The 22,207-nt window shown below is 34.3% G+C and overlaps 6 non-coding genes across 6 annotated transcripts; all 6 read right to left on the bottom strand.

Moving 5' to 3' along the window:
• Nucleotides 1–16,865: 16,865 nt before the first annotated feature.
• On the bottom strand, nucleotides 16,866–16,938 carry Trnar-ucu (transfer RNA arginine (anticodon UCU)). The gene has a single exon. It is a non-coding gene; the product is annotated as a tRNA-Arg (tRNA).
• Nucleotides 16,939–17,929: 991 nt separating this feature from the next.
• Trnar-ucu (transfer RNA arginine (anticodon UCU)) lies at nucleotides 17,930–18,002 on the bottom strand. Its single transcript has one exon. It is a non-coding gene; the product is annotated as a tRNA-Arg (tRNA).
• A 705-nt stretch (nucleotides 18,003–18,707) lies between these two features.
• On the bottom strand, nucleotides 18,708–18,780 carry Trnar-ucu (transfer RNA arginine (anticodon UCU)). The gene has a single exon. It is a non-coding gene; the product is annotated as a tRNA-Arg (tRNA).
• Nucleotides 18,781–19,773: 993 nt separating this feature from the next.
• Nucleotides 19,774–19,846, bottom strand: Trnar-ucu (transfer RNA arginine (anticodon UCU)). The gene has a single exon. It is a non-coding gene; the product is annotated as a tRNA-Arg (tRNA).
• Nucleotides 19,847–20,548: 702 nt separating this feature from the next.
• Trnar-ucu (transfer RNA arginine (anticodon UCU)) lies at nucleotides 20,549–20,621 on the bottom strand. Its single transcript has one exon. It is a non-coding gene; the product is annotated as a tRNA-Arg (tRNA).
• Nucleotides 20,622–21,608: 987 nt separating this feature from the next.
• Trnar-ucu (transfer RNA arginine (anticodon UCU)) lies at nucleotides 21,609–21,681 on the bottom strand. The gene has a single exon. It is a non-coding gene; the product is annotated as a tRNA-Arg (tRNA).
• Between the last annotated feature and the right edge of the window lie 526 nt (nucleotides 21,682–22,207).

Here is a 22,207-nt window from a genome sequence, read left to right on the forward strand (position 1 = left end):
GTGTGACAAATCAGAAATACAGCAGTGTTTGTATGAAGAAGATCAAAATTTCATTTAATTACACTATTTAGCATTTAAACACAGAATTTTTCTTGGTTTGTATGTCATTGTTGAAAATCCAAAGACCATTTCGGCAACAAATTTCCTGAAGTCATCAGCATAATAAGAAGCTTAACAAACATGAATGGCATATTATGTATGGAAGTTTATTATTTTTGTAAACAACTTCATTAGTTTTGATAAAGCTGTCAAGTTAAGAAAACATGGAAAATGATTTCTGGACATCCTTGTAAGGAGATCATTCTATTATACAATTCTTTAAGCGAACAGTACAATACTATGGTGAGTTTTCTAGAACATCTGCATCAGGGCTATGATTCACAGGACCGTCGCTATAGGGGGGGGTGAGGGGGGTGTCTCACCCTCCCAGTGATTTCATCTAGTCGGCCAAATCAGTTTGAGTCGGCATTTTCAAAAATTCGGAATTTCAAAGCATTTATTAATTAAAAAATTAAAAAAGAGAAGTCTGCAAAGTCACATATCTAACCTTTTGGTACTTGGCGCAAGATAAAAAAATAATGGGATCTCCATTTACACTCTTTTGCACAGTAAACACGATTGTTTGGCATTCTTTCGCCGACTGTTTTCTTTAGCGCGTCATCTTAAGGGCGCTTTGACTGGTTCGTGAGAAATATGGCACGGTCTAGTCGTCAAATTAACCAGAATCGGTATTTTTGACTTTTTAGTTTCATCATTTACGAAACGTTTGATTTTTTAAAAAATGTAGTACACATGGTACACAAATTTATAATGAATAATAAGCATTGACAGGAGAAAAGAAAATATGAACAGTTTGTGCAGGCATACCGTATGACAGAGCTTAATGTTCATTCTGATAAATTCATATGGCAGACAGGATCGTTTTTTTCAACTGCTCACTATATGCCGATTGCTTAATTTAAGACTACTTATTTTCCCGACACAATAAGCGCCAACTGAGAAATTTCAGTTAGAGTCGGCATTTTTAAATCTTTTTCAATTGATTCTGGTTTAAAATCTTTGAGTAAAGTAATATGCAGATTGACGTGTACACTTTTACCTTTTAATGGAGAATATGCAATACGCACGCATGAGAAGAAGGGACACTCGAGAATTTCAAAAATGCAATAATGTCTCCAAATTTGCCGAATTGTCAGACGAAATTTGCCAAATGAGGACATTTCGGAAGGTCACAGGGACCTCCCGTTTGGGTGCCTATAACTGTCTAAGTCGGCAATTCCAGTAATAATCAGCTTTTTATTTTTAGAGCTAATTCTGAATTCCCTATATCTTTCGCCATATTTTTTCCATTTCAACAGATTTGAAATGCAAAGCACGAATTTTTTGCTAAAACAAGGCTGAATTTCATTTTAGTGTTTATTTTGTAAAGGTTAGAAAGAAAATGTAATCATATTATTTAGAAATGTTCGAGAATCTGTATTACACATTAAGATAACCTAACTACAGTCGAGATGTACGTTTCAAACATTTTTTTTTTCAAAATAATTATTCTGTACAGTATAAAGAAACCAACGGCAAACCTCAGTTTAAAAATACAAGTAGATTAATAAACATAGCGTTGGACAGTCTACTCATTTATAAAACTGTATCGTCAATAAAAAACTACAGCAATTGGAAAAAATATATGGGGCGTCGTAAGGAAAGACAAACTAAAATATTAAGGTACAAAGTCACATTGGTAGATATAAAATGTTCGATTTTGAAACAAAATTCTGAATACACATTCAGCATCATTTTCGCTTTTTCTAGGCTGACGTGTATAATAAAATTCAAAATGGCACAGATCCCTATTTGTCGACCGGGACCTAAGAAGTGTATTGTGTCGTGATGACTAGTAACAGGAAAACAGGACTAGTTCGTCTATTGTAGCACTCGAAAATGCCGCCGAGTAGACGGCGATTACTGCGGTGACACTAGAAACTTCGGACCTTCAGGCTCTTTTCTGTTTAGAATCTTTCTCTGGAGCTCGAGGGAAAATTAGGGAAGTCCTGGTTGATTTTGAACCTTTTGTCGTGCTTTCCGCCAGAAAAAGAAATTGGTTACTGGTGCTGAAGCTCTGATGAGATAAGTGGCATTAATTTTCATTTTTTCCCTGGCCTTTTGCCATCATGGGCATCAGACATTAGAAAAGTATAAGATTTGAGTGATTATTCTATAAGATCTATTTTGTTTATTCTGCACTCTGAACTGCCCCCCCCCCCCAAACACAAGACTAGTTTTAAGTTTTGAACTTCATTCGCAAGGGAAGAGCAATATTGTGGCAAGTAAGGAAAAAACTAAAAGCATTCGATATTACTTTGCGTTTGAGAAAAAACATTGAAATGCAGCAGAAAAGGAATGATTATTTTAATATAATATTTTGAAAGCACTAATTTTAAGATTCTCTTTTTTTTATATTTTCCATTAAATACTGAAATATGAAGTTGTAAGTAGGGTGCTGAGATGGAAAACTGGGTATAAATCTGCCTGATTCGCAGTGTATTTTAAAATACCAATACACTCTATCTTGATTCTGGTTATTTTTAAAAAGAGATAAATAACCTCAAAGTTTATACATGAGTAATATGCTTAAAATATTTTCTCAATTAAGAGACAGAAATACTGAAGTGTTTTCAACTGCCATAAGATTAACAATTCACTTAAATTTACATAGAAAAAGTTTAAAAACCTTAAAAATTGAAATTTCTGTTTTTTTTTTTTTCCAAAATTTCTTTAGATAAATAAGACTGTGATTTCACTCTGTATTGACATCAGACAGAATTAGACCATTTAGACACTCTTGACTATCTGCACTACTCCCTTCGCTAAAGTTTGAAGTTGTCCCGACAGCTGCTGCCATAGATACTGGGAGAGTGGTTTTTTGTATCAAGAGCAGAACGTTAATGTTTGAAATTCACATCGAAAATAGTAATTTTAAGACAATTTTTGGTAATGTCGAAAAAAAGGTTTGGGTTCCTCTCAGTGGCGGATTTTAGAGGGGGGGGGGCAAGAGGCCCCTGTCCCCCCCAAAAGATGGATTAATTTCACTATTTTATTTATTACTTCTTAAATGATGTTTCTTTTGCATTTTGTTTAAGTAGTTAATTAAAAAGAACACAAAACACACATAGCATATTTTGAATAAAAGAATTTGTGATTTCTAAAGTAGTATTACTGGAGTCAGAGGCCCAGAGTTGCAGAATACATTTAACTCACTGGTTTCGAATTCAAGGGAACGTATTATCGCGATTCGTCCACCAATTCTTTGATGGAATCAACAATTAACATTAAAAAAAAAAAAAAAAAAAAAAATGTGGTGTAGTCGCATCTAAAAAAGTCATTTTGATCCAAGAACCTATTTGCAAAATAATAGATTTTAATAAAAACTTATAAGAAATGCAAAATGAAAGAAATCATATGAGGCAGTGAGAAGCAAAGGGATGTAAGTGGCAAAATTAAAAATTTGGTGATAACTAGTACACATGGAAGGTGAAACTTGCCTCTGTCTTGTGGCAAGAGATGGTACTCGTAGCCCCGGTAGTTGTGCTAAACAGCATGATTTAGACAAAAAAATTCAATGAAAGCCTACTTAGGATGTTATTTTCGAACGCGTTTTACTCAAAAGTTGAAAATATCCACTGACATCCCCTTGCTTCTCACTGCCTCATATGGTAATTTCTAGGAAAAACCATGATTTTTAATGGAAACGGCATGTAGTATCAATATGTTATCTTAACTGTATCATGGCTTTAAAAACAAATCAGCAACTGTTTTGAAATTCACACAGAAATTGTTTCTGAATTCTTTCGTAAAACTTATATGTTATAAAGTTATGATTTTCTTTATAAATTAAATAAAAAAACTCAAGTAAGTTTGGGTTTAATTAAAAACCATGCCCTCGCGTTATAATCATTATGACAGTGTTCCTAAGTAAAGCCGCTCATTGTCTAGCATCTCGGTGACATTATATTGGGTTTAGTATTTAAATGGCTTGAAACGTTAAAGATGTTTTCGTCAACATTCAAAGTATATTAGTACACAATATTCATGAACTTAGAAGTAGATTCATTGACCTGAAGGAATCTTAAAACAAAAATAAATAAATAAATATATATATAATAAATAAAAAAGATGCACATTTAAAAATAAAGTCATTAAAACTTTGTTACGAAACATCGAGGGGGGGGGGCTTTTCAATTTCCTGTGCCCCCTTTAAAAGATTTTTCTGTATCCGCCCCTAGTGCCTCTCGATTTGTTTTTTTCAAAATTGAAGTCAGTTTTAGACTATCTGACATTAGGGGTGTCGGGAACTTCTATGGGAAATTTTTCAAAATTGAAGTTTAGTTTTAGACTGCCTTTCAATACATAAGGTGAGAGGGGGTGTTTCGAGATTTATCTCGGAAAGATTTTGATACTGAAATCTTAAAAGTGCATGTTCAGGTCCAGGTTCGGGCTATCTTTGCTAGTAACGTTTGGGAAAGCGAGAATTTCGGAATTTTCTGAAATTGAAATCTTAAAAATGCGTTAGAGGCTAATTTTTGATTGAGGGATGTCTCCACAGAATCTTTGGTATTGAAGTATCAAAAGCGCAGTTTTAGGGTGCAGAGACCTAAGAGGAGAAGGAAGTTGTTCAAAATTAAAGTTCTTGCACTTTTAGGTTATGTTTCGTGAGGGATCCGGACAAAACGTCCAGATCCAAAACGTCCACGGACATAACATCCATGACCAAAACGTCCAACGGACAAAACATCCGAGGGACAGAACGTCCGACGGACATAATCCGATATTCGTTTCGTGACGTTAAAGAAAGAGAAAGGGTTCCATGGTTCTTCCTTTCCTGCCGGTCAGTGGCGCAACCAGAGGGGGGAGGCACAGTGACCGCCCCCCTAGAATGCTAAGTTGAATGTTTTTAAAAACCATTCTTTATTATTGAAGGGAAGAAAAGACCACAACAAAGTGATCTTTATAAGAAAAGAAAAATAATGTTAGAGGAAAATCTTAATACCTTTTTAAAAGAAATCTTTGAATTAAAAATGTTCAATAGTTACTGCTCACTGGTCAGCTAAGCCTCCCCCCACCCACACGCTATTTCTTTCCTTTTTTTTAAACATTTTTTCTGATTCGTGTGAAAATAAGGTCTTCAAAATGTTATCCCTTCGAAGTCCCCCACATCACACACAAACATTGAAAGCCTTATGGAGCATCTGAAATTTCGTTTCCAGCTCTTCAGTTTCGCAAAATTTCTAGGAGAACGCTCCCAAATACCAAACAATATCGAAAATTGCTGAAAATTTGATTTTTGCGCTTCAATTTTGAATAGTTACTGGCCCTATTATTGAAAACTTATGCTCTTACAATCGTGTTCTTAAAGCTTGAATTTCATAGAATATTCGGACAAGGACACCGAACTACCTTTTTCTAATTAGGTTTTTAGACTACACTTACAAATAACTTCAGTGGAATAGCACCCGAACATAAAATATTACTTTAGCTTTTAGGACCATAATTTTGAAAAAAAAATTTCCAGGGAAGAGCTCCATAATCTTTTTTTACGAAAAATGTTCAAAGTTTGTCAGCAATTGCGTTTTTGAAACTTTAATTTCGAAAATTTGGAGGGAGAGGAGGAGTTGATTTAAATCTATTTTAAAAAACATCGATCAGGGGCAGTCCCTGAACTCTATCCCTCTCCCTAACGTCACTAAAATGGTCTATAATCGTGTTTTTTAGGCTTTGATTTCTAGATTTTTCCGCTTAAACCCCTGTGCCTTTTTTTCACTTAACATCAGCAGAGAAGTCCGAAATTGCGTTTTATAACTACACGTTAAAAAATTTTTCCCGGGGAGAACCCCTGGACCCCCTCTCCTCCCTTCCCTATCAGTTCATTTTTTTTTCAAATGTGCCCCCCCCCTCTCCCCTAAAACTTTTTTCTAGTTGTAATACTGCTGTCGGCAAAAAATTTGGGGTCAGTCGGCAAAATCAGTTTCAACACCCCCCCCCCCCCAAACGAATGCACCTGGCGACGGCCCTGATGATTCAGCTAGTAGTTGAGCTTTCTTCAAGTTGCAGAATATCTGGAAGAAACTTAAAAAACATTAAGGCCAAATAAATTTAAAAGCAGAAGTAAAACTCTTCAAATGTGCTAAATCATCAATACGGCTGAACACAATTGGCAGGAATGTTTTTTTAAACTAGTTCATAAAATTATAAATGGAAAATAAATAAACACTTTAATTGAAATAGAGCTGTATTTCAACTACTTTGCATTAAGTGTGTTGTAAAATTTAATTTCAAATAACAGGGTGTGTTTTAAAAACACTTGAAAAAGTAAAACACATATTACAGGGGAATATTTTACCTAATTCATCAATCTCTTTTGACTAGCATAGATTGTTTTTCATTTAATTATGTACATATTTGTTACTGTGCATCATCTTTGCTCTTAAGAAGAGAAATCATTAGTTTATGATGACTAAAATAAGCAATGAACGTTCGTGATTCTAAATTTTTTAGGAACCGTGAGAAAACTTGCTTGTTCTTTCTGCAACTCACTTAGGAATATCCACAACAAAATTGTAGGGGGAGGTGGGGCACGTTGGACAGTGGGGCATGTTGTACGGGTTCCAATTATTTGAATAATATTAATATTTTTTATTTTATTTTTTGACCAACAAATAGCTCCTATGGTCCTACAAATCCTATAATGAAATCACATGGTACAGTTATATTGAAAAAATTTTATTCCAGAAAGTGTTATTTCAGCAGTCCTGAGTACTTCTCAGAAAACTATGAATTAATTTTTTTAATGGTTTTAGTCAAGATTGCGGAAAAAAAAATTGAACTCCTGTTTTAAACTTTTACGTGAATGCTACTACCTCATCAAAGCACTTACTTGTGATTGATTGAAAAAATGTGAGTGCATACTAAAGAAATTAATTATAAACTGTTTTTGTTTGTTTTTAATATATAAATTTAAGTGAAGTAAAATATAGAGAATGCAATATACTGATGCTTGAATTTAAATTCTTTAAAATAAAACCGTATTTTTTAGTAAATTCATTTATCTATACCTGATATTTCAGCTGGCCACATGAATCAGTTTTGAAAGCCGTATGTTGGGCACCACTGTTTTAGAGCATTTGAATTCCCCTTTATTTAAATGTTCTATTTCCTGACAAAAGTATTGATTTTCTGAAGAGTTCAACAAATTAAGATAAGCTCTGATAAATTGAATATTTATTTATTTATATATTTTTATGAGTGGTTGAAATGAACTCGGATGCAATTGAATTACTTTTTGAGCGGGTGAGGCAAAATCATGAACATGTAATAAATAAATATAATAAATAATGAAAGAAAAATTACTTTTAAAGTTGATGTATTATAGTAATAATATAAGAAAATAAATAACTCTGATTTAAGGAAGCAGTTACTAAACACTTTATTTTGTATTGGTTGAAAACATCGGATAAATATCAAAATATCCCAATATACAGTCGACTCCCGCTGCAAAGCGATCCGACTTACGCGAAATGGCGATAACGTGATTTTTTCAACAGTAAAGAATTTTTGAGCTAGCGCGAATTCCTCGCCCGCAACATGAAAATTTTCGGAAAGGAACCGCGGTGAGTAAGTTGTTTTTCGCGAACGGATCTTCATCCCTTTAGAATCGCTGAGAGCAGAAGTACCCACACTGTACTAGTCTTTTATCGCTTATATAAATAACTACTTCTCATTTTCCATTATTTTTTTTTCATTCTAAATGCAAAAGTTAACGAAATATAAGGACACCTAGGAGCGCTGCTTTATCTAAAGTTGGTGAAGATAGAAAGAAAAAGAGAACGTTTCTTATAATTAAAGAAAAGGTAAAGCTTCTTGAAAAGCTGAAGCTGAACCAAAAAATGCTTCGAAAGGTAGCACAACAATTAGGTATGACGGTATGAGTGAATATTCCATACGTACAATTAAAAGTCAAGAAAAGGAAATCCATAAAAGTTCACCGAGTAATAGTATCCAAGCAAAATGCAAAAATTATGAAAATGGAAGCTGTTTTTTTATTGTAAATTAAAGAAACCAGGAAGAGGGGTAATGCCATAGATGGAAACTTTATAAAACAACCAATGAAGCAACTGTATTTAAAAATATATAAGAATAACTGCAGCATAAATCATCATTTTCACTTTTTTTAAGTTACAAATATCATTACTGAATCAACTGTACAGTACAACTATAGGGCATTTGTTCTCCTTACTACATGCCGTACGTACAGTACTGGTTTATTTTTTGTCTTTCTTTCCCATTGATCATTGTTTTTGTGCATCATAGCAGTATTTTACGTTGAATAAAACGGCTTCTTTTTAAAATACAAATAAAAATTCAGTTCTTTATGTAAGAAACTGTAAGGTATGGTTAAGAAAAGGTTTTTAACTGTTTACGGTTGTGTTTACACGTGTCTAAAATGATTGGTTATGTTTATAAAAGTTTTTACACATACCTTTTTCCACATCGCAAAATTTCGACTTACGCGAGGGGTCTTGGAACGCATCCCTCGGGTAAGTCGGGACTCGACTGTATATCAAAATATCGGATATTTTCGAACCCTGATCTTTACAGATAATCTCAAAACTCCACGATGACAGCCTTTATTTTAAAATGCAATTCTACACTAGTTAAAATTTAACTCCACATTAATCGAGATAGGATTATTTAAAAATCATTTTCGCACCAAATATCGAAATTTTTACGAACTTGATGTGGGGTGAGAGCTTCATGTACTTTATTTTTCTGCTGATCTAGAAGAGTAGAATTCTTCTAAAGTTTGATTCCAAGAAACAGGTTGTGTCATAATGACACACGATAGACGTGAAACATTTTAACTATTCATCAAACACTTTTGAACAGATTGTGTTTCTTATTCATATTTTTACATAAAATTATATACATGTGTCCACTGATGATGATCATCTTCTTCCTTCTTAAGAAGAGAAATGATCTGTTAACCATAACTAAAGTAAGTTATTTCAAATGTACATATTGATCTCCGCACTGCCTGAACGCAGTACATGCAACCATACAAAATGAGAAAGGAAGTAAGAAGAGTGTAATGTCTCACTTTTCTCCAATACCTGAAGGCAAGCAAGCCACTGCTTTCCTTCTAACCGACATTGCTTATCCCCATTACTTTTCGTCACACAAAAAGGTTGGATCACAACTTCAAAGCTCTTGTATAAAAAGTTTCACTTAAAAAATCTTTGCTTCAGCATTTTATCATAAAAGTACTGATATTTCAACCCGCAAAACTTTAAATGTACCTCATTTCTGACAAACAAGAGCTGTGGCTAGGAGGACTTTTACAATCTCAAAAACCCATGATTACGGTCCTGATCTCAAAGGTTATTCAACACTTGTTAAAACTTAATTATCAATCATGGCCATAATTATTTAAAAATCATTTTCTCAATAAAAATAGAAATTTTTACTAACCTGAAGCGGGGTGATAGCATGCACTTTATTCTTCAGGTGATAAAGAAAGAGTAGCATGTAAAGGAAATAACTAGGCAACCTAAAAATTAGTAAACCCTAATTAGAGCATAATAAAAAGTAGCAACACACTACTTGAAATAAACTTAGAACATCTCAGTTTCCTGTTTATGATGAAACACACAGCGAGTGACATGCTTGTTGAATAAAAAAGAGTAAATTACCAAAATAACCAAAACTGCCTACAATTCATTAAATTTTTAATAAAATAGTACATTTTAAATTGGTTCACTCAACCTAAAAAATCGATAAAACTGCCGTGTGTCAAGCAAGTGTTCTACTTCATATCCACCTCAAACGTTTTGGCAAATTCATGTGGTGACATTAATTTCATAATCGAATTGACATTTTTTTTTACAATTTTTAACTAATAAATATTTGGCAGAAAATCATAACAAATCGTTTTTCCTTAAATCTAAATGTTATTAAAAGATACTGCCAGCAAGCATTGAAAGTTCTATAATTTATAAGCATTTTATTTCCTCTCCATCTCCTTTCAAAAAACAAAAATTTGACACTGTAAATACTTACATTGCATAAAGAGAAGATTTAACTTGGAGTTTTACAGCTTGAAGGAATATTAAAAACGATACATAAGTCAATTTTTGTCAATGATCAGGAAGAATAAAAACCCTAACATTAAAACATAAGTTAAAATGGGTTTTAATATCGTCACATTTATTTAAAAAAAAAAAAAATCTGCAACATACAGCATTTATAATACAAATCACAAGTTAAGATCTCCTCGCATCACAAGTGTATGTTTTGTTTATGTCCACTCGTCGCCAAGCACGAAATTGATCGCGCCAAACCGAATACGGAGATCTATCGTTAAAAAAATTTAATTTACACAATTTAAACTTTTGCCTTGTCTTAAAGTGTTGTTTTTCAATAACGTTGTGATTGGAATAATCGATTTAACAGGAAAACTAACTATAAAAAACCAAAATAAAGTGTCAGAGGGGAATTTTAGCACACCGGAACACATGTTCTTGATATAATTACGCGATAGTTAAAGAAATAGGAATGGACTCACTCAAGTAAAGCTACACACGTATAATTTGAACATTGTAGAACAGTAATATGAGCATTAAAACCTTGAACTCACCTTTATTTTTCCAGATTCTGTGTTTTTCCACAGCACTGTCATACGCTCCATGTTAATCCTACGGGAGAAGAAGAAACACTGCCTCCGGCGGTCTTCGACCAATAGGAAAATGATGCCGCGTTATAGCAACTCTGAAAACTACGTTTTCATATAGGGACTCTAGGATAAATCTGCAACGGTCTACCTCTGACGTCACAGCTACGTTGCCTTCCGATGTCATCGGAATGGGTGGAGCTACGTTTTCTTCAGCCGGTCTGAAAAAAGCGGATTTACGTTGTTTTATTCTCGCTATTTTTTTTAAACTCATTCTTTTCCTTCTTTTTCTTATACTTTTGTAATTTTAATGATACGACAATGATGTGACACCAATTATTTCCACAGTAAATAAGAGATGTGCACATGGGTGCCAGCAAGTAGGGAGGAGGGGAGTTGCAAGGAGGATTTCTTATACCTCACGGCTTTTGAAAAAAAAAAAAAAAAATTTTCAAAAGACATTTTTTTATATTAACTTTTTTACTAGTTATTTATATTTATAAGAAATTTAAACATAAATCACTAGGTTTTCTTTTATATTTAGGTGTTTTCATATTATTTTTAAGGGCATTCTTCATCCTTGACTTATAAAAACTAAATTGGATTAGTTAAACATATTGAAAATTTACAAAATATCTTAAAGAACAGCAAAATAGGCATCTGCGTGTGTGTAGGATATGGATGCAACCTGGAGACGGTGCCCGCTGGAGTAGCAGTATGGGGATGGGGTGGCCAAGGGGTGGATTTCCTCCAAAAATCCACTTTTGGTGGCAAAAATAAAATCAAGGGAAGGAGGGACGCCGAAAACGGTCAAGTGAGAACAATAAGCAATTCGCAATTGCTGAATTTGAAAAAAATGTAAAATAAAAAAGTTTATATAAATATGTTTTTGAGCAATCGCGGTTGTATATTGTTTTTACTTGACAATATTTGATTTCCTTTGATTTCATTTTTCTATGCTTATGATGCAAACTTCTCTGGTGCACGGGCCTCCATGAGCGTGTCCATCTTCTTCATTAGTGCCGTCCATGTCCTCTGGTCCTCGGACCTCCGCGAGCATGTCCCTCCTCCTAAGGTGGTGGCACGTCCATGTCCTCTGGTCCACGGGCATCCGCTAGCATGTTCCTTTCCTTGGATGGTAGCGTCTATGCACCCAGGCAGTCGTTTGAACTTTGACGTCAAGAATTCAAATTACAGCGTTGCGGTAAAATCCATTAGTAGGAAAAAAAAAGCCCATTGAGTAGTGTCCCAGGTAAATGAGGTGATGTTCCAACTGGCCCAAACTGTCAAACACATAAAGAAAATCTTGTCAGTCAAAACCACGAGAAATTTTTGAACCAAATGAGAAAACACCCTTCTTTTTTTGGACCAAATGGGAAAACACCGTAAATGATACAGCGACCTTTGCATGTTCTTAACATGTGGCCGTATTCGCCTGATCGGTAGGGCTTTGGATTCGCAACTGCAGGGTCGCGGGTTCGATGCAGCTGGTCGGAGATCCTCCGTGACGCTAATGGTGACAGGTTCACGTCACATTTAGTCAGTCGTGATCACGAAGACCTCCAAGTTTCCATTCCAAATCGATATCTCCGAGGGTGCTGGATCAGGGATTGCCCGGTTCCTGGTCTGGATCAAGAAACTTAACTGTTTTCAGGGTCCCATCTGATCAATGAAACCATGCGTAAGCGGTAGGTACGGGGACATGGGCGCCCATATGCATAATAAAGCCCATATGCTTTTCTTCATGGTTTAGCAGGATATTTTCCCCATAGAAACCGATTTCAGTGCAGATTAGACTTATTGAAGTGTGACATTTTTAATAAATTATTCATTGATGGCTAGAGAAGAAATGTTTTTACATTTTTGCAAAGAAAAAAGTACTAAAAGCAAGGAGGTTCCAATATCTAGGGGAGGGGGGGGGGCTTGAGCCCTCACTTGCCCCCCTATATGGGCGCCCTTGACGGGGGACCCTGGAGTGTAGGCTAGTGTTATTTAACATGTTGACTACGGATGTATTGCTATTTCTGCTACTTTACTCTGCTATTAACCTATTACCAAGTATTTGCTAGAGAAAAAAGTTACACACTTACATTTCTCTTCATTCCCTCTCCCCCAAAATTTTAAACTTTTTAAAATCGATCCTATATTTACAGGTTTATTCATTTAAAAAACGTATTGCTAGCTTTATATACTTGAAATAAAAATCAACAAAACTAAAGGACTAACATTTGGCACTGGGGTGCTAAAACCAAATGTTCCGGTCAGCCGAACGCGGAGCCCCTAGTGTTTAGATTCCAAGCCCGCATGGTAGTACTCGTTTTATCGACCTACTGAAGAAATGAAAGGTCGAGTTGACCGTGCCCATGACCTTGCATAGAACCCGAGTCTGTGGCATAGCAAAACGAGCAGGGAACTCCTATTCAAGTCATCCTAGTTTATTCCATAAAATAATACCAAAAAAAAAAAAAAAAAAAAAAAACCCCGAAACTTTGTCAAAAGCAGTCATTTAAAGGAGTTAGGATGCCTGAGCACAAATGCACTAAACTTCAGTAATGTATATTTTTCGTTTTAATCCATACCACTGTTTCCTCTTATTCCTCAGTAGAAATAATTTATATTTTGTATAATAATATTGAACCCCCCCCCCTCCTGCTCTTCCATGTTCATTGTTTTTTTTTGTCAGCCGTTTTATTGCACGAACTCTTAAAATCTATTGTTCCCATAAAATTTAGCTATTAAATTATCCTATTTATTTATTAAATTTTATTTAATAGCTAAAATAAAAATATAATGGTTGAGTAACTTGATAATCTCATTTTGACAATCGCCACGCACTACTTCAAACTTTAATGATAATATTAACAAGAAATAACCAATGATTTTTAGTACAAATAAACAGATTTTTACCGGATATCCTTACAGCCAAAAGTTTACAACTTTGAATTGAAAAGAGGTTCCTGGAAACCTCGAAACACGTATATTCAACTATCTATTTATTTGTGCTGATAAATGTTAGATATTTCCTGTTATTTCTCGGCTCAAAGGAAATAAAGTATTTCTTAACAAAAAAATTCGTACATTTTTCATTCTTTTTTCGTTTTCTGTTTTATTTTACAGAGAAACTTAAAACCTATTTTTCCCCACAAAATGTTTCCCTTAAATAACTAAAATAAAACATATTTTGGTAAATAACTTGAAAAACTAATCTTGATACCTCCTCCCCCCTCCCATTTTTCGAATAAAATAATCATATCTTTAAGAACGCCAAATTTATATCTTAAAAACAAATAATATTTTAATTAAATATGATAAAAAGAGAAATAAATAAATAAAAAAATAAGATCGAAAAGCGAAAAGAAAAAAATATTATCAAGCGCGAAAATCAACTAGCAAAAGAACACAGAAGAAACGATGTGACGTCAGAAGGTTACGTAGCTCTACCCATTCTTGTGACGTCAGAGGTAGACCGTTGCAGATTTATCCAAACGTGAATTCTTGACTTATTATCGGGTGTACCTCATTTGACAACGATTTTATTTCAAATGAAGAAGGAATGAAGAGAAAAAAAAAGGTGATTAAACATATTATTACAAAGGTGAAGAGTATTTCTTATTGCTATTTAAATATCATATCAAAAATAAGGCGTAATAAAAAAATTGAACTAAACACAGAAAAGAACAGGCCCGACATTCCAAAATTTTCCAGGGGGGGGGACTAATGTTTTGTGTTCTGGAAAAAACAACAAAATACGAGCAAAAATGCCTAATTTTAGTATGTTTGTAAAATTTAGGGGTGTCGTAATTGCCCCCCCCCCCGTGATGTTCCTACTTGACAGGCCTGGTTAGGAATATTCTTTATCAAATGAAGAAGAACAATAAAGAAAAGTTAAATGTACGATGACGATTTAAGAAAATGAACCATTAACATAATTTTAAAAACTTTATGTTACTAATACATGGTTCCACGACAGGTCCGTGGTTCTCGCATCAATATTTTATGGGCATCAAAGTAATGTCATTTATCTCTCCCCCCCCATTTTTGGCACATCCCATATTATATTAACTTTAGTGCAGATTTTAGTAGTATATTAGTGCACAATAAGCATAGAAAAAAAAATAAATAAAGAATTTTGACATCTTGAATTCAAATTATGTTTTTCCCAATCACGAGTTTGTGTGTGTGTGTGTGTGCATATGTGTATATGTGTGTGTGCATATGTGTTTGTGTATGTGTGTGAGCGTATGTGTTTGTGTATGTGTGTCTTTGTGTATGTGTGTTTGGGTGTATGTGCAGGTAAGTGTGTGTATGTATGCGTGTGTGTCTATGTGCAGGCATGAGTGTGTGGGTATGTGTGTAGGTGTGTATGTATGCGTGTGTGTGTAGGATATGGACGATTGCTAGAGGAGCAGCATCGTGAGGCCGGTCGACGGTGGTGCTGCAGAGGGAGGCGGGGGGGGGGAATAAAATCATAGGAATTCAAAAAAGTCAAATGAGAACAATGCTCAAAAAAAAGGTGCAAGGGAAAAAAATGATGGTTTTGAGGTTTGCGAGTTAAAAGAAAAAAAAAAATGAGCGAAATTCTCACAGATTTGTGAACGCAGAAAAAAAAAAAAAATGAATTTTGAAATTTTGAATTTAAATTATGTTTTTCGCAATCACGACATGACTCATTGGAGTTATTCTTTCTAGAAACGGCTCCTGTCCCCCCAAGCCTGCCCCTCCTTCTGGGCGGTTACATATGCATAGTTGTGTGTGAGTGTAGGCTTGTGTGTGCGCGTAGACCTGTGTGTATGCACGTAGGCGTTTGCGTAGTGTATGTGTGTGAAGTCGTGTGTTTGTATGTGTGTGAGCGTGCGTGTCTGTAGGACGCCTCCGACAAGGAGAAGAGGATAGCTCAGGACCGGGGGACAGCCGCGCCTGGAGGACGGTGGGTGGTGGTGCTGTAGAGGCCCCCGGTTCAAGCTGAAAAAGGAACCACAACATCAAAAAATGTCAAATGAGAACAATAAGCAATCGTGATTGCTCAAAAAAAAAAAAAAAAAAAAAAAAAAAAAGGGAAGACGCACAATTTCGAGGGTTTACAGGCAAGAGAAGGAGGAGGACGTTAACTCTGGCTTAAGATCACTCCCCCCCTGCTTACCTACATCTTGTGGGATGATATGAATTCAAACTTAATTATAAAACACTATTGATTGTAACCTCGTTCAGCAAACTTTAATCAATTGGGTTGTTCCCTTCATTCAAAGTACTACTTTTAGTCACTGAAATTCATAGAATAATCGAAAAATAAATCAAAATAACATGGAGCTAGAAAAAACTTTAATTTTCCCGACGCTTAGTTTTTAATTAATTTTTTATATGTCCGCTTTTGAAAATAAGGCGTGGTATTTATGACGTCACAAATGATGTACTTTGGCACATCTGTCTACCGCGTTTCTACGTTATGATGATCAAGAAGCGAATTACATATTGCATTCTACGCTTACTATCAATCATATCGTTGCCAACACATGTGAGTAAAGAAACTAATTGAATATTGTGCTCTGTGAGTGGTATCAGTGAATGGCATTTCATAATTTGTGATGTCATCGGCAGAAGCGTAAACAATGAAAGCGCACAGATTAAAACATTTTATTTTAAATATTAAACTTAATCAAGTTATTTAAAAAATGGTCAGATCCTATGTTTTTAAGCATGCTCTTTCAGGAGGCTACTTTTTGCACACTATGGGGAATTTTGAAGATAACTTTTTTTTTTTTGCTCTACTTAAATAAAAAAAAGATGGGTTTTTTTGAGTGATCTTTGTTTTTATTAGGAAATGGGAGGGGAGGTTAAAATAAATAGAGATGGATAAGAAAATTTAGAGAAAGATCGTAAAGGTAGATAGCCGCCGGAGGCGGCAATCTTGGCGTAAAAATGTGAATGGCACAACAAAAAATAGAGATATATGATTAATACTGCTGCCAAATTTATTTTAACAGCCACCGAAGGCGGCAAACTTGAAGTAAAAATTTAAATGACAAGTTAGCCAACCAGCCACCGTAGGTGGCTGCTTGCATAGAAAGGCGAATGGCGTAAGAAAGCGGACCGGCTGGTCGCCGCAGGCGGCTAGTTCTAAATAAAAAACCAGGAAAACAACCGTTGCCTAAATCCCTGCCGGGATTCGAACCCGGGAACATTGGATTAGAAGTCCAACGCGCTATCCACTGCGCTAAAGGGACCGCGCGGTTACTGTACGAGCAGTACATAGATATACAGAAAAGAGTTTACAGTTTGTAGATATATAAATGATGAAGTTGTTGACGCTAAGAAGAAAAAAACTGCGATGTGGTTAGTCGGGTTAAATTAAGTACGCTTCACAGAAGTTTTAGCTACTTACCGAAAAGAATCATCTTTCGTCATAGAAAAATGTTTTGGTTTCTATTTAAGATCCGAAGCTTAAAAAAACATTGCAAAGTACTGATTTTTATCTCTACGTCAATGTAAGTGTTTACATCGATTTTATCGAAAAGCTATTTGTTGCATGAGTGTTTATTGTAAAAAAGCTTTCAACTCAGCTGTCTATCCTCCCTACATGCGTGGCATTTGTAAGTGATCTTAAATTATATTTTGCGTTTTGCAATTTACTTAGACTTCATTTTTATGGCTTTTATTGTTATTTCTTCATAAAATTCAATTCCTGTTTCTCGGAGTAGCTGTTAATGCCAAAAAGTAATACAGTGGAAGCCACAATGCCGACAGGTTAAATTTTTCGCATCATGTTGAATCTTTTTTTATGTAGAGAAAGTATAAGTTATGCTCAAAGATTCTGAATGGCCGGTTAGAATTTTGAATGATAATTGGTCGCGATAATTTCATAGCAATAAGTACAATTTCTGCTGAATAATGTGCCCGTTGAAAGAGATAAAATACCTATAGACCACAGTCTGAAATTTTTTACAGGATTACTGACTGAAACCGAGCGAGAAATATAAATTAATGTTGTGTTATGTATCTGAGTAGCTTTTATACATAGCAAAAAATCGAATAACGGTATGAAAACATGAAACTGTGTCAATTGATGCTGTAGTTTCTCATTCCTAGGTCAAACTCGTGCAAAAACTTTTTTCATCCGTGATTCCAAATTCACAGCAAGTAGAAAAATGTTCAAAATGCAAATGAAGTGTAAGACGGAATCGTTTATCTTCCGCACACTAAAACACGTCTTTCAAACATCCCTGCCGGGATTCGAACGCGGGACATTTGGATTAGAAGTCCAACGCGCTATCCACTGCGCGACAGGGACGGTTTTTGAGAATGAAAAAACGATAGGCGCAATTAGTTAATATATTGTGTTTTAATTTTCATTTGTAATATAAAAATATTAAAAAAATAAAAAAAACTTTTCTGTTGCTTTTCCTTCAACCGTAGTTCTGAATTTGGAAAAAATATTTTCTAAAGTAAAAAAACTTACATTACGATCAACATTACTGTTCAAGTGAAAAAAAAGTTTGGCAACATGTTTTGTGTTATATTCTTTTTCATTACGTAAATGTTTTCTCAATAAATTTTGTTGAATTTAACAAACGAAGCAGCACTCATTTTCGTAAACTTCTTCATTTGATCTTATCTAATGTGATTCATACCTGACTAAGAGATAGAGAAAATTTATTTCTGAGAAAAAGTACTTAAAGAAGATAAAATTATTAATCGTTGTACTAAATTAAAATGTTGGAATCTTTCTGGAGCCTAATAATTTGCTACAAATCACATTTTTTTCCTCAACTAGTAAGGACTTTATATATCCCTAAACTAACGAAATTAGTGCTAACACAAAAAATTCTTTAAGAACTATCCATTGCCCACTCAACTCTTCTCTGTGTGTTTTTAATGTACTAAAGGTATCCTTTCAGTTGTAAGAAGTGGTAACCTCTCTTAGCAGCTCTAAATTATGAATTATTTCTAGTAATTTATATTCTAAATGAAAAACCAGGAAAACAACCGTGGCCTACATCCCTGCCGGGACTCGAACACGGCACCTTTGGATTAGAGGTCCAACGCGCTATCCACTGAGCTACAGGGACCGCGCGGTTACTGTACGAGCAGTACATAGATATACAAAAAAGAGTTTGCAGTTGGTAGACATATAAATGATGAAGTTGTTGACGTTAAGAAGAAAAAAACTGCGATGTGGTTAGTCGGGTTAAATTACGGACGCTTCACAGAAGTTTTATCTGCTTACTGAAAAGCATCATCTTTCGTCATAGAAAAATGTTTTGGTTTCAATTTAAGATCCGAAGCTGAAAAAAATATTATAAAGTACTGATTTTTGTCTCTACGTCAATGTAAGTGTTTACATCGATTTTATCGAAAAGCTATTTGTTGCATTAGTGTTTATTGTAAAAAAGCTTTTAAAACTCAACTGTCTATCCTCCCTCCATGCGTGGCATTTGTAAGTGATCTTAAATTATATTTTGCGTTTTGCAATTTACTTAGACTTCATTTTTAAGGCTTTTATTGTTATTTCTTCATAAAATTCAATCCCTGTTTCTCGGAGTAGCTATTAATGCCAAAAAGTAATACAGTGGAAGCCACAATGCCGACAGGTTAAATTTTTCGCATCATGTTTTATCTTTTTATATCTAGAGAAAGTATAAGTTATGCTCAAAGATTCTGAACGGCCGGTTTGAACTTTGAATGATAATTGTTTGCGATGATTTCATAGCAATAAGTATAATTTCTGCTGAATAATGTGTCCGTTGAAAGCGGTAAAATACCTATAGACCACAGTCTGAAATATCTTACAGGATTACTGACTGAAACCGAGCGAGAAATATAAATTAATGTTGTGTTATGTATCTGAGTAGCTTTTATACATAGCAAAAAATCGAATAACGGTATGAAAACATGAAACTGTGTCAATTGATGCTGTAGTTTCTCATTCTTAGGTCAAGCTCGTGCAAAAACCTTTTTCATCTCTGATTCCTAATTCACAGCAAGTAGAAAAATGTTCAAAATGCAAAAGAAGTGTAAGACGGAATCGTTTATATTCCGCACACTAAAATACATCTTTCAAACATCCCTGCCGGGATTCGAACCCGGGACCTTTCGATTAGAAGTCCAACGCGCTATCCACTGCGCTACAGGGACGGTTTTTGAGAATGAAAAAACGATAGGCGAAATTAGTTAAGATATTGTATATAAATTTTCTTTTGTAATATAAAAATATTAAAAAAATAAAAAAACGTTTATCTTGCTTTTCCTTCAACCGTAGTTCTGGTTTTGGAAAAAATATTTTCTGAAGTAAAAAATCTCACAATACGAGCAATATTACTGTTAAAATGTCAAAAAACGTTGGCAATATGTTTTGTGTTATATTTTTTTTACTTACGTAAATGTTTTCTCAATAAATTTTATTGAGTTTAACAAACGAAGCAGCACTCATTTTCGTAAACTTCTTCATTTGATCTTATCTAATGTGATTCATACCTGACTAAGAGATAGAGAAAATTTATTTCTGAGAAAAAGTACTTAAAGAAGATAAAATTATTAATCGTTGTACTAAATTAAAATGTTGGAATCTTTCTGGAGCCTAATAATTTGCTACAAATCATTTTTTTCCTCAACTAGAAAGGACTTTGTATATCCCTAAACTAACGAAATTAGTGCTAACACAAAAAATTCTTTAAGAACTATCCATTGCCCACTCAACTCTTCTCTGTGTGTTTTTAATGTACTAAAGGTATCCTTTCAGTTGTAAGAAGTGGTAACCTCTCTTAGCAGCTCTAAATTATGAATTATTTCTAGTAATTTATAATCTAAATGAAAAACCAGGAAAACAACCGTGGCCTACATCCCTGCCGGGACTCGAACCCGGGACCTTTGGATTAGAAGTCCAACGCGCTATCCACTGCGCTACAGGGACCGCGCGGTTACTGTACGAGCAGTACATAGATATACAAAAAAGAGTTTGCAGTTTGTAGATATATAAATGATGAAGTTGTTGACGTTAAGAAGAAAAAAACTGCGATGTGAATAGTCGGGTTAAATTACGTACGCTTCACAGAAGTTTTAGCTGCTTACTGAAAAGCATCATCTTTCGTCATAGAAAAATGTTTTGGTTTCAATTTAAGATCCGAAGCTGAAAAAAATATTATAAAGTACTGATTTTTGTCTCTACGTCAATGTAAGTGTTTACATCGATTTTATCGAAAAGCTATTTGTTGCATGAGTGTTTATTGTAAAAAAGCTTTTAACTCAACTCTCTATCCTCCCTACATGCGTGGCAATTGTAAGTGATCTTAAATTATATTTTGCGTTTTGCAATTTACTTAGACTTCATTTTTATTGCTTATTTTGTTATTTCTTAAAATTCAATCCCTGTTTTTCGGAGTAGCTGTTATTGCCAAAAAGTAATACAGTGGAAGCCACAATGCCGACAGGTTAAATTTTTCGTATCATGTTGAATCTTTTTTTATGTAGAGAAAGTTTAAGTTATGCTCAAAGATTCTGAACGGTCGGTTAGAACTTTGAATGATAATTGTTTGCGATGATTTCATAGCAATAAGTATAATTTCTGCTGAATAACGTGTCGTTTAGAGAGATAAAATACCTATAGACCACAGTCTGAAATATCTTACAGGATTACTAACTGAAACCGAGCGAGAAATATAAATTAATGTTGTGTTATGTATCTGAGTAGCTTTTATACATAGCAAAAAATCGAACAACTGTATGAAAACATGAAACTGTATCAAATGATGCTGTAGTTTCTCATTCTTAGGTCAAGCTCGTGGAAAAACCTTTTTCATCTCTGATTCCTAATTCACAGCAAGTAGAAAAATGTTCAAAATGCAAAAGAAGTGTAAGACGGAATCGTTTATATTCCGAACACTAAAATACATCTTTCAAACATCCCTGCCGGGATTCGAACCCGGGACCTTTGGATTAGAAGTCCAACGCGCTATCCACTGCGCGACAGGGACGGTTTTTGAGAATGAAAAAACGATAGGCGCAATTAGTTAATATATTGTGTTTTAATTTTCATTTGTAATATAAAAATATTAAAAAAATAAAAAAACTTTTCTGTTGCTTTTCCTTCAACCGTAGTTCTGAAATTGGAAAAAATATTTTCTAAAGTAAAAAAACTTACATTACGATCAACATTACTGTTCAAATGAAAAAAAAAGTTTGGCATCATGTTTTGTGTTATATTCTTTTTAATTACGTAAATGTTTTCTCAATAAATTTTGTTGAATTTAACAAACGAAGCAGCACTCATTTTCGTAAACTTCTTCATTTGATCTTATCTAATGTGATTCATACCTGACTAAGAGATAGAGAAAATTTATTTCTGAGAAAAAGTACTTAAAGAAGGTAAAATTATTAATCGTTGTACTAAATTAAAATGTTGGAATCTTTCTGGAGCCTAATAATTTGCTACAAATCACATTTTTTTCCTCAACTAGTAAGGACTTTATATATCCCTAAACTAACGAAATCATTGCTAAC

Source organism: Uloborus diversus, chromosome 1 (assembly GCF_026930045.1).
Source record: "Uloborus diversus isolate 005 chromosome 1, Udiv.v.3.1, whole genome shotgun sequence".
Lineage (NCBI taxonomy): Eukaryota > Metazoa > Arthropoda > Arachnida > Araneae > Uloboridae > Uloborus > Uloborus diversus.